The sequence below is a fragment of the Aegilops tauschii genome, chromosome 5 (assembly GCF_002575655.3).
Source record: "Aegilops tauschii subsp. strangulata cultivar AL8/78 chromosome 5, Aet v6.0, whole genome shotgun sequence".
NCBI classification, from domain to species: Eukaryota; Viridiplantae; Streptophyta; class Magnoliopsida; order Poales; family Poaceae; genus Aegilops; species Aegilops tauschii.
This window is the reverse complement of record NC_053039.3, coordinates 325,901,662-325,913,995: the sequence shown is the minus strand read 5'-3', so window position 1 is coordinate 325,913,995 and position 12,334 is coordinate 325,901,662. Positions and strand designations below refer to the sequence as shown.

At 41.3% G+C, this 12,334-nt stretch overlaps 1 long non-coding RNA gene across 2 annotated transcripts; it reads left to right on the top strand.

Moving 5' to 3' along the window:
- The first annotated feature begins 261 nt into the window (after positions 1-261).
- LOC109755383 (uncharacterized) lies at positions 262-10,068 on the top strand. Of its 2 annotated transcripts, XR_002230971.3 has the most exons (5): positions 262-617; positions 697-753; positions 916-1,015; positions 9,418-9,525; positions 9,650-10,068. It is a non-coding gene; the product is annotated as an uncharacterized lncRNA (long non-coding RNA). The 2 variants fall into 2 exon arrangements; XR_002230970.3 differs by having other exon boundaries at positions 262-753.
- Positions 10,069-12,334: the final 2,266 nt, after the last annotated feature.

Genomic DNA, 12,334 nt, shown 5'->3' with positions numbered 1-12,334 from the left:
GGGAGAAACCCAGCCTCCTTGGAGTTTAGAGCTTTCTCACCGTTGGATCTTTCCACCGGTGCGTTTTCGACCATCCGATCACAAGATGGAGGGATCTCGGACGTCGGATCAAACCGTGAAACCATAGTACGAAACAGTGTCCCTACCGGGATGCCAGCGCCTGTAGTTTTGATCGCCCACCGAGGGCATTCCTGGAATTTTGCTATGAGGGATAAAAGCTCAACGCCCATAGGGTTTCTCCCCAATCGGCTTCCTCTCCGCCGCCCCTCCCCTTCCACCCTAGCCGTCGGGCGCCACCGTGCAACGGCGAGCCCGCCCTCCTATCCCCCTCTCCTCTCCATGGTCCTCGGCAGAGGCAGCACAAGCGACCGCCGCACCACGCAAGAGAGCGTCCTCTCAGGCCACATCGGGGAGGACCAGGACGTCGTGTTGTGGATCGTGTGCTGCCAAGACGGTCGTCCTTGGCCACCTGTGCGACGACCTGCGTGTCGCCGCTGTCACCATCGGCGCAGGGCCAAAAGGAGACGGCCGCACGCCAGCATCACCAGGAGGAGCAACAGGGAGTAGCGACGGCCACCGAGATGGCCGTCCACGTCGCCATTGTCGTCGTCCTTCATGTGCTCTTCCTCTTGCTCTCGCCTGCCCCTCCTAGCTATCTGCTGTGTACATGTTCCTGATTTGTTCATCATCTGGCAGCTGAATCGGCGAGCTATGACACGTTCGATGTGCACATTAATTGCTGTCACCGAAGAGGTTCGTAGGGATGTGGTTATGGTTTGTTAATTTTTGCTAGGTTTTTTGTTGCTGATTGATGGCCGGTGGTGCTCCTCTGCTTGGAATAGACACGATCTGTAGTTGCTCCTCCTCTATGTTGTGTTGTTGCTGCCTCTTAAAGTGCTGCTCCTTCTCGCCCAGCTCCTCCGCCTTGTGCTCTCCTCCTCAAGTTGCCAGCCACCCTCGATCTACTGCTCCTCCTATCACCACACCTCCCCAACCTCCTCGACTAGTTGAAGAGGTGAGCATTTGATCTCTCTCCCATTCTCCCTTTGAGATCCCTTCTTCTCCTATTAATGATGCTAATGGTGATGCTCTCATTGTTTTATCGTGATACTTTTAGTTCAACTGCTAGAGGCTCATTCGTTGGCTCTGTTGCTAGATTGAGCAAACATTGTTATATGATTTCAGTTGTGTTCCTTTATTAGCATCAGGTGGGGCAAATTGAAACTCCATTTTTGTGTAATTACAAACAAATGAAACTCCATTTTTTGTGTAATTACAAACAAAAGAAACATCTAGACGACGAAGACTGATGCCCTGTTCCTCTCTCGACAATCCTCCTGATTAAATGAAATATGCTATTTGGTTATATACTCTGACCTGTTTCGGTATATTTTCTGCCTATTCTTACCTTTGTTACTTTAGTGCACAACCTTGTACTTGGTCTCTTTCAAATTAATAGGAAAGAAAATATATTACATCGCAATGGGTGCAAGAGCTGGTGAATGCCATATTAGGGTCCATTAATCATTGGAGAGTCAGTATAAAACTGAAAAAATGAAAGCCTAGAGGTGACTGTACTATCTGTTTACTGGAGTAAACATGTTCAGGTTGCGCAAGCATAATAGTGTGGGATGGGTCTGCTTAAGTGTTCTTACAAATGCAAGATACTAAATACTTCCGTATTAGTATTTTTTTCTCTTCAAATTATTTGGAGGCCCTTAAATAATGGTTGATGATAGCTTGATTTTTCTGTTCTCCAATTAAGGAACCACCCCCAGCAGTCGTCCTCACGACGTACTTGTGCTTTGTTTTAGCGTCCCAGGTCATCTCTCTCTCTCTCTCTCACACACACAGATCCATTCCCCTTATTCTGCACCTTTCGTTAGTCTAGCAACTTCTGATTTTGTACAATGAAGAATATATGAGGGTGCAAAGAGATTTATTTTAGTACAAGCTAACTTTAGCGGGTTTAAGTCATCATATAGTGATCCATTAATATGTGAAGAGTCCTAACTCCCCTTTAATAAAACAACCCTTAAAAAGAGACAAATCCTTTGTTTTGTTCTTTTTTCATGTCCTTAGCTTGGACACAGATTTGTTAATTACTTCCTTGCAAGAATGGTCTGAGTTTTGTTTCTAAGCCCTCAAGTCTATTCAGATTTCCCATTTCTTAGTTACATACCAATATGCACCCCCCCCCCAAAATATGCACCTTGATTGCTATGGATAATCCCTCTCTTTTTGTTGGTGCCTTTTCCTACTTGGAGGATATATGGTTATGTAACAGGACTAATTCAACTAGATAGTTATAAGTGACACTTTATTGATAACTAGGCTTTGGTGCACTTGCTCAATTCTGAAATTGTTCATATCGATGGCTTCGGTATAGTATACAAGTGACTCTTTATTTGATTAAAAACACCCCCCTTTGTTGTTGTAATTGGCACAATGGTCTTTCTTTTAGATATTACTGAAGTTGCATAAACACCCTATGTTGTTGCGGGTATAGATAGATACCTCAAGAATACTGGAATGTTAATTGTGTGGCAGTAGTGGTGGCATGCTCATAGATGGGCAGGAAGAGCTCCTATTTTTTATGCTAGCTCCATGTCGTAGGTGAGGTTAACCCTTCTTCCCACATGTTCATGATAATCAAGTAACCTCCAAAATGAATTGTGATTCTTGTTAGTATCTAAACATTGGTCATTTGTTAAATTTTTTTAGTATTCTGTGTCTTCCATTTCTCCTCATTTTTTGAATGTATTGTCCTCAAAATGATCCACATGGTATATATAACTGAAATGGATGTGCCAAACATCAAGAAATATCAGTAAACAACAGTTGCCTTTGGGTGTGAATTTTTCTTTTCTGGGTTATCATATTCCCTTTGGTGTTCATAATACTTGGTTGTATTCGGGTAGATTTTTTCATGGATATGGTGGTACTTTGTGACATTCATCCTAATAATTTAAGAGTTCCCTCGGCCACTATATCCTAGCCCTAATACTTTACAGTCATCCTCTTCTTTTGATCTAATCACCAGAAGCTCTCAATTTGTTGGTGTAGATTATTATTTAGCAATTCCTATATGGTTATATAAATGTGCATTATCCTCTATAATCACTTCTCAGTTGTGTTAATAAGTGATGCACTTAATAATACATTACACTGATTCCCGTCATGGTGTTGCTTGCGTACAGTCTTTGTTAGAGGTTGCTTGATCTGATGGCGGCCGAAACATGGGTTGGTTGTGGGTGTGTAATTTAGCATCTTATTGGTGGCAACTAATTACGAAGGAATAATGTGAATCAATAAACACACACAACATGATTGTGTTTTTGTCCCTCTGGACCTTTTTATTTATGTGAGAAAACTTCCTTTAGCAATACACTAATTTAGAATATTCAGATATTCTTTTCTTAGTCATTTTCAATTTTGCACAAATGTGATTCTCAAATTATCTATTTCTGTTAGCATTCGTCTATGAAGCCTCAGAAAGTAGTCTATTTTTATCAGGTGCAAAATAGAATCATGCGTGATAATAGAGAGAAGGATGCTGCTCTTCTCTCATAGACCACATGATTCCTGCCTTTTGTTGATTGATTTTGCCGACCCAGAACGATGCTTTGTATCATGTAAGATACATAGTGGGAGAAACCCAGCCTCCTTGGAGTTTAGAGCTTTCTCGCCGTTGGATCTTTCCTCCGATGCGTTTTCGACCATCCGATCACGAGATGGAGGGATCTGGGAAGTCGGATCAAACCATGAAACTATAGATCGAAACAGTGTCCATACAAGGATGCCACCGCCTGTAGTTTTGATCGCCCACCGAGGGCATTCCTGGAATTTCGCTTTGAGGGATAAAAGCGCAACGCCCATAGGGTTTCTCCCCAATCAGCTTCCTCTCCGCTTCCTGTTTCACGCGAGGAGAGCCGCCGCCGCCGCCGCCCCCGCCCCCTCCCCTTCCACCCTAGCCGCCGTGCACCATCGTGCAATGGCGAGCCCGCCCTCCCACCCCCCTCTCCTCTCCATGGTCCTCGGCAGAGGCAACATGAGCGACCGCCGCACCACGCAAGAGAGCGCCCTCTCAGGCCACATCGGGGAGGACCCGGACGTCGTGTTGTGGAGCGTGTGCTGCCAAGACGCTCGTCCTTGGCCACCTGTGCGATGACCTGCGCGTCGCCGCTGTGACCACCGGCACAGGGCCAAAAGGAGATGGCCGCGTGCCAGCATCACCGGGAGGAGCAACAGGGAGTAGCGACGGCCACCGAGATGGCCGTCCACGTCACCATTGTCGTCGTCCTTCATGTGCTCTTCCTCTTGCTCTTGCCTGCCCCTCCTAGCTATCTGTTGTGTGCATGTTCCTAATTTGTTCATCATCTGGCAGCTGAATCGGCGAGCTGTTACACGTTCGATGTGCACATTAATTGCTGTCACCGAAGAGGTTCATATGGATGTGGTTATGGTTTGTCAATTTTTGCTAGGTTCTTTGTTGCTGATTGATGGCCGGTGGTGCTCCTCTGCTTGGAATAGACACGATCTGTAGTTGCTCCTCCTCTAGGTTGTGTTGTTGCTGCCTCCTAAAGTGCTGCTCCTTCTCGCCCAGCTCCTCCACCTTGGGCTCTCCTCCTCAAGTTGCCAGCCACCCTCGATCTACTGCTCCTCCCATCACCACACCTCCCCAACCTCCTCGACTAGTTGAAGAGGTGAGCGTTTGATCTCTCTCCCATTCTCCCTTTGAGATCCCTGCTACGTCTTGAGCTTGCGTTGGTTTTCCTTGAAGAGGAAAGGGTGATGCAGCACAGTAGCGTAAGTATTTCCCTCAGTTTTGAGAACCAAGGTATCAATCCAGTAGGAGGCTCCTCAAAAGTCCCACGCACCTACACAAACAAACAAGAATTCGCAACCAACGCAATAAAGGGGTTGTCAATCCCTTCAAGGCCACTTGCGAAAGTGAGATCTGATAGAGATAATATGATACGATAAATATATTTTTGGTATTTTATAATATAGATTGGAAAAGTAAAAGATGCAAATAAAAGTAAATTGAAAGCTTTATATGATAAAAGATAGACCCAAGGGCCATAGGTTTCACTAGTGGCTTCTCTCAAGATATCATAAGTATTACGGTGGGTGAACAAATTACTGTCGAGCAATTGATAGAAAAGCGAATAATTATGAGATTATCTAGGCATGATCATGTATATAGGCATCACGTCCGTGACAAGTAGACCGACTCCTGCCTGCATCTACTACTATTACTCCACACATCGACCGCTATCCAACATGCATCTAGAGTATTAAGTTCATAAAGAACAGAGTAACGCATTAAGAAATATGACATGATGCAGATGGATAAACTCATGCAATATGATATAAACCCCATCTTTTTATCCTCGATGGCAACAATACAATACGTGCCTTGCTGCCCCTGCTGTCACTAGGAAAGGACACCGCAAGATTGAACACAAAGCTAAGCACTTCTCCCATTGCAAGAAAGATCAATCTAGTAGGCCAAACCAAACTGATAATTCGAAGAGACTTGCAAAGATAACTTAATCACACATAAAAGAATTCAGAGGAGATTCAAATATTTCTCATAGATAAACTTGATCATAAACCCACAATTCATCGGATCTCGACAAACACACCGCAAAAAGAATTACATCGAATAGATCTCCAAGAAGATCGAGGAGAACTTTGTATTGAGATTCAAAGAGAGAGAAGAAGCCATCTAGCTAATAACCATGGACCCGAAGGCCTATGGTAAACTACTCACAACTCATCGGAAGGGCTATGGTGTTGATGTAGAAGCCCTCCGTGATCGATTCCCCCTCCAGCGGAGCGCCGGCGAAGGCTCCAAGATGGGATCTCGTGGATACAGAAGGTTATGGCGATGGAAATAGTTTTTCGTGGTTGCTTCTGATGTTTTCGGGGTACATGGGTATATATAGGAGGAAGAAGTAGGTCAGTGGATGCTCGAGGGGCCCACGAGATAGGGGGTGCGCCCAGTAGGGGGGCGCGCTCCACCCTCGTGGCCGCCTCGTTTGTTTCATGACTTCCACTTCAAGTCCTTTGGATCACGTTTGTTCCAAAAAGATCGCTCCCGAAGGTTTCATTCCGTTTGGACTCCGTTTGATATTCCTTTTCTTCGAAACACTGAAATAGGCCAAAAAACAGCAATTCGAACTGGGCCACTGGTTAGTAGGTTAGTCCCAAAAATGATATAAAAGTGTAAAGTAAAGCCCATAAACATCCAAAAAGGGTAATATAATAGCATGGAACAATAAAAAATTATAGATACGTTGGAGACGTATCAATCCCTTCTTCTCCTATTAATGGTGCTAATGGTGCATGGCTTCACCTATTTGCATATATATATATATATATATATATATATATATATATATATATATATATATATATATATATATACATGCTCTGATTGTTTTATCGTGATACTTTTATTTCAACTGCTAGAGGCTCATTCGTCGGCTCTGTTGCTAGAGATTGAGCAAACATTGTTATATGATTTCAGTTGTGTTCCTTTATTAGCATCAGGAGGGGCAAAATGAAACTCCATTTTTGTGTAATTACAAACAAATGAAACTCCAATTTTTTGTGTAATTACAAACAAAAGAAACGTCTAGACGACGAAGACTGATGCCCTGTTCCTCTCCCGACAATCCTCCTGATTAAATGAAATATGCTATTTGGTTATTAACTCTGACCTATTTAGGTATATTTTCTGCCTATTCGTATCTTTGTTACTTTAGTGCACAACCTTGTACTTGGTCTCTTTCAAATTAATGGGTGCAAGAGCTGGTGAATGCCATATTAGGGTCCATTAATCATTGGAGAGTCAGTATAAAACCGAAAAATTGAAAGCCTAGAGGTGTCTGCACTATCTGTTTACTGGAGTAAACATGTTCAGGTTGCGCAAGCATAATAGTGTGGGATGGGTCTGCTTAAGTGTTCTTACAAATGCAAGATACTAAATACTTTCGTATTAGTTTTTTTTTCTCTTCAAAATATTTGGAGGCCCTTAAATAATGGTTGATGATAGCTTGATTTTTCTGTTCTCCAATTAAGGAACCACCCCCAGCAGTCGTCCTCACGCCGCACTTGTGCTTTGTTTTAGCGTCCCAGGTCATCTCTCTCTCTCTCCCTCTATCTCTCTCTCTCTCTCTCTCACACACACACACACACACAAAGATCCATTCCCCTTATTTTGCACCTTTCGTTAGTCTAGCAACTTCTGATTTTGTACAATGAAGAATATATGAGGGTGCAAAGAGATTTATTTTAGTACAAGCTAACTTTAGCGGTTTTAAGTCATCATATAGTGATCCATTAAACTGTGAAGAGTCCTAACTCCCCTTTAATAAAACAACCCTTAAAAAGAGACAGATCCTTTTTTTCATGTCCTTAGCTTGGACACAGATTTGTTAATTACTTCCTTGCAAGAATGGTCTGAGTTTGGTTTCTAAGCCCTCAAGTCTATTCAGATTTCCCATTTCTTAGTTACATACCAATATGCGCCCCCCCCCCCCCCGCCCCAAAATATGCACCTTGATTGCTATGGATAATCCCTCTCTTTTTTTGGGTGCCTTTTCTTACTTGGAGGATATATGGTTATGTAATAGGACTAATTCATCTAGATAGTTATAAGTGACTCTTTATTGATAACTAGGCTTTGGTGCACTCGCTCAATTCTGAAATTGTCCATATTGATGGCTTCGGTATAGTATACAAGTGACTCTTTATTTGATTAAAAACACCCCCCTTTGTTGTTGTAATTGGCACAATGGTCTTTCTTTTAGACATTACTGAAGTTGCATAAACACCCTATGTCGTTGCGGGTATAGATAGATACCTCAAGAATACTGGAATGTTAATTGTGTGGCAGTAGTGGTAGCATGCTCATAGATGGGCAGGAAGAGCTCCTATTTTTTATGCTAGCTCCGTGTCGTAGGTGAGGTTACCCCTTCTTCCCACATGTTCATGATAATGAAGTAACCTCCAAAATGAATTGTGATTCTTGTTAGTATCTTGGTCATTTGTTATATTGTTTTAGTATTCTGCGTCTTCCATTTCTCCTCATTTTTTGAATGTATTGTCCTGAAAATGATCCACATGGTATATATAACTGAAATGGATGTGCCAAACATCAAAAAATATCAGTAAACAGCAGTTGCCTTTGGGTGTGAATTTTGCTTTTCTGGGTTATCATATTCCCTTTGGTGTTCATAATACTTGGTTGTATTCGGGTAGATTTTTTCATGGATATGGTGGTACTTTGTGACATTCATCCTAATAATTTAAGAGTTCCCTCGGCCACTATATCCTAGCCCTAATACTTTACAGTCATCCTCTTCTTTTGATCTAATCACCAGAAGCTCTCAATTTGTTGGTGTAGATTATTATTTAGCAATTCCTATATGGTTATATAAATGTGCATTATCCTCTATAATCACTTCTCAGTTGTGTTAATAAGTGATGCACTTAATAATACATTACACTGATTTCCGTCGTGGTGTTGCTTGCGTACATTCTTTGTTAGAGGTTGCTTGATCTGATGGCGGCCGAAACATGGGTTGGTTGTGGCTGTGTAATTTAGCATCTTATTGGTGGCAACTAATTACGCAGCAATAATGTGAATCAATAAACACACGCAACATGATTGTGTTTTTGTCCCTCTGGACCTTTTTATTTATGTGAGGAAACTTCCTTTAGCAATACACTAATTTAGAATATTCATATATTCTTTTCTTAGTCATTTTCAATTTTGCACAAATGTGATTCTCAAATTATCTATTTCTGTCAGCATTTGTCTATGAAGCCTGAGAAAGTAGTCTATTTTTATCAGGTGCAAAATAGAATCATGCGTGATAATAGAGAGAAGGATCCTGCTCTTCTCTCGAAGACCACATGATTCCTGCCTTTTGTTGATTGATTTTGCCGACTCAGAACGATGCTTTGTATGCTTTATAGTATCCATCGCCTTTGCCAAGTCATTTGTCCTTCGAGGTATATCTAAATGTATTTTTGACCCAAAGCTCTCTATTCAATACATGCATAATGTGTAACTTTTCTGTCAATTGGAAGTGAGCTTCGTTAACCTGTTAGATTTTATATTAGATTAGTTGCACCTGTGTATTCCTATCAGCTTTTACTATATATTCTTCAATGGATCAGTTGCATCAGACTGTAGTTAGTGTTGACCGCAAAGCTATAAATCCACCTCTGCACGTTTTTGTCTGTGCAACTAAGATTAATTTTCCAATTCATTTATTGTGAAATCTTATTCTACAAGAGGCAAAAAGTCATTTCTGATTGTTCTTAATGTAAAAATGTATTCCTGCCTCTGATACCCTCATAAATTTAATGAATTCTTCTGTTATCATTTTCTTATAGTTGTATTTGGAACATTGCCATCTCTAGCCGACCTGCGCAAGCAGAAAGCTGAGCAGGAGCAGCTCGGGGATGAAGCCAAGGTTTAAAATGCCGAATCTCCCAATAGTGGTACTGTATATCGTTCACTCAGCATCTTCTACCTCAACCAGATTATAGCTACTAAACACATCCAGTTAGTCCCAGAATAACTCTAAACCTCTGCTATCTCTCTCTCTGTCGTGTGAACTGATAGATGCATGATGACAAAGTTGTGTACTAAGCAGCAAAATGAGGCCAAGAGCCTGATGGCGCATCGTCCAAGAACCAGGCAAAACACCACTGTCAATGTGAGTAACGACGAGCGAATGGGCGGCAGCGTCGCGCACAATGGCATGATGATCAGATCGGCAACGTGACGATTGTTGTGTGGGATTCTATGTCAATCTTTTCTCTGGAACTTTTGTTTTGTCGATTCAAATTATTTAAGAAATTGTGAAATTTTGTGTCTTCTGTAAGTAAATGTCAGAGTCTTTTGTATATTAAGTAATTCTCAGAAGGTTGCCAACGAACTTATTATTTTAGTGTTATTCTAAATCTTGAAACTTTTGGTGCATTATATGCTACATATTATATGAAATGCATCAATGGAATGTATTGAATCTTCGCGACTTTGTTACCGGATTCGATTCACCCGGCAGGGCTGCGGCACCGCACTTCCTACTAACTTAAACCATGCTTTCTACTAACCGATCATTACCTGCTTGTGCACAACATTGGCACCGGCACCCTCGCGCCAAGGCGCGTTACCGATCTAGTTTGTATGCATGCAGGTCCACGGAGGCCCATACAAATAGTTTCAATTAATTGCGTTAAAAATTCATCCAACATAGAGCAGTACTAGATACAGTTCAAAGTTGAGCCATTTTTTTGGCGAGACTGGTCCAGATGTGCTTCTGCAAATGCTTTATATATAAATTTAAAAATTGATTTCTTGAGGAGGTAATTCCCAGAGACAGCGAGCCAGAAGAACGTAGGCTTTTCCTAGATTTCCAACTGCTATAATGTTGTCTTATTACTGATCAATTTCAAGTATTGACAATTCATCTTCATAGGCGAGCAGTAGCCTACAAAATTAAGACATCCTGAATCCGTTAGATATATGGACATGGCAAAAGTTGACTGACGAAAATAGGGATGATACAATTGTTTTCATCCTTTATAGTGTATAATACTACTCACTCCCTTCCTAAATATAAGATGTTTTGATTTTTCTCTATTTTCTCATATTCGTATGCATCTAAATGTATTTTTGTGTGTATATTCACTTACTTTAATCCATATATTGTCCATTGCAATATCTAAAACATCTTATAATTACAGGCAGTGTATGGTCTTTAACATTCTCACACGTCTTGCACTGCAGCAGTTTTCCCATATTCACGAGAGAAATGAAATATTTTCTTGTGCACTAGAGGCAGTGTTCGTGTTGCCCACACGCGAATAAAGAACTTAATTTAATGATTAGACTTTAGCGTCCTTTTATTGGCATTTATCTTATTACCGAAAAGGAGTGATGTTGTTAACAAAGCAACTGAAAATGTAACAGGAAGGAATTCCATTACCTTGTTGAGCCTACAAGTGCAATATCAATAGGATACGGGCGCACATTACGGTATTCCTTCTTTAGCCTGTTTTAAAACATAGGAAGCCTATGGTTAACAAAGCGTGTCTTCTAGCAAAGTACATACATGTATTAATTTAAATCATCAGTATATAAAGATGGTACCGGTGGTACATTTTATTACATTCCTATACTTGAAATTTACCGGTGTAATTAATCAATCTTTAGTACATTGTTTGCAAAACTAGTCTTATATTGTGGGATGGAGGGAGTAGTGACGACTTGTTCAAAAAAATACTATCTCAATTTGAAGGTATAAAGGTGTATTAAGTTTCATAAAGACTAAGGTGTGACCAATATTTATTTTATTGGTACATAATTGATGTGGGAAAAATATATCATTAGATTTTGTTTCTAGAGTACGTGTTTATGAATGTGATTTTGTATCACATGAAATAGTCATTAAGCAATCTCGTCTTAACAAAACTAGATATGGCTTTGACGTTGAAATGGAGGGATTAGAACATATAAGAATCATAGCGTGTGCTTCAGAGGACAAGTGTTCATTGCTTAGGATGTGTATTTACTAAGAGTATGTACGTGTTTCATCTGTCGGGAGCCACCTGTATGTAGTGGAGTCCCACACTTGAATATCCCCTCTTGTTGCAGCAATAACTAATAGCGGTCGTGTTGGGTGGCAAGCAATTGCAGTGGTTTCCACAGAGATTGAGTGCACACGTGTTCCTTTCTGCAGATCCCATATCTTATTGAACAATAAAGAAGAAAAAAAGTTAATTTACATACAGGCTAACAAAAAGAATAATAACCCCGTTATAGCTCTAACGGTTGATGTCTTACATGTGCTTTACCACCGTAGGCAGCTATCAAATAGCAACCATTATTGTTGTTGGGGGACAGATAGTCGGTGAGGGTAGCACCTTCAAATGCGTCCGGTGTGGTGATACGATCGCCAGAAACAAGTGCCCACATCTAAACATATATTTGAAATAGTAGTATAGGAAATGGAAGTCAAAATTATTAATTCTCGCGCATCTGAAAAAGACAATGAAACTGAACATGCACACCGATCAAGCAAGCAACCAAGACGTACCTTCACTGCACCATCCAACCCAAGAGTAGAGAAAGTGATGTTGGTCTGGGTGGGGCTAAACATGAGCCGTTTCACAGGTGGTGAAGCGCCATGAAAGGTTTGGATACAAGACCAGTCCTGGTCCCAGTCCCAAATGTGTAACAAGTCGTGACGTTCGCCATGCGACAGCAGAAATGGACGGGTAGGGTGAACGGCCAATGAAGTGA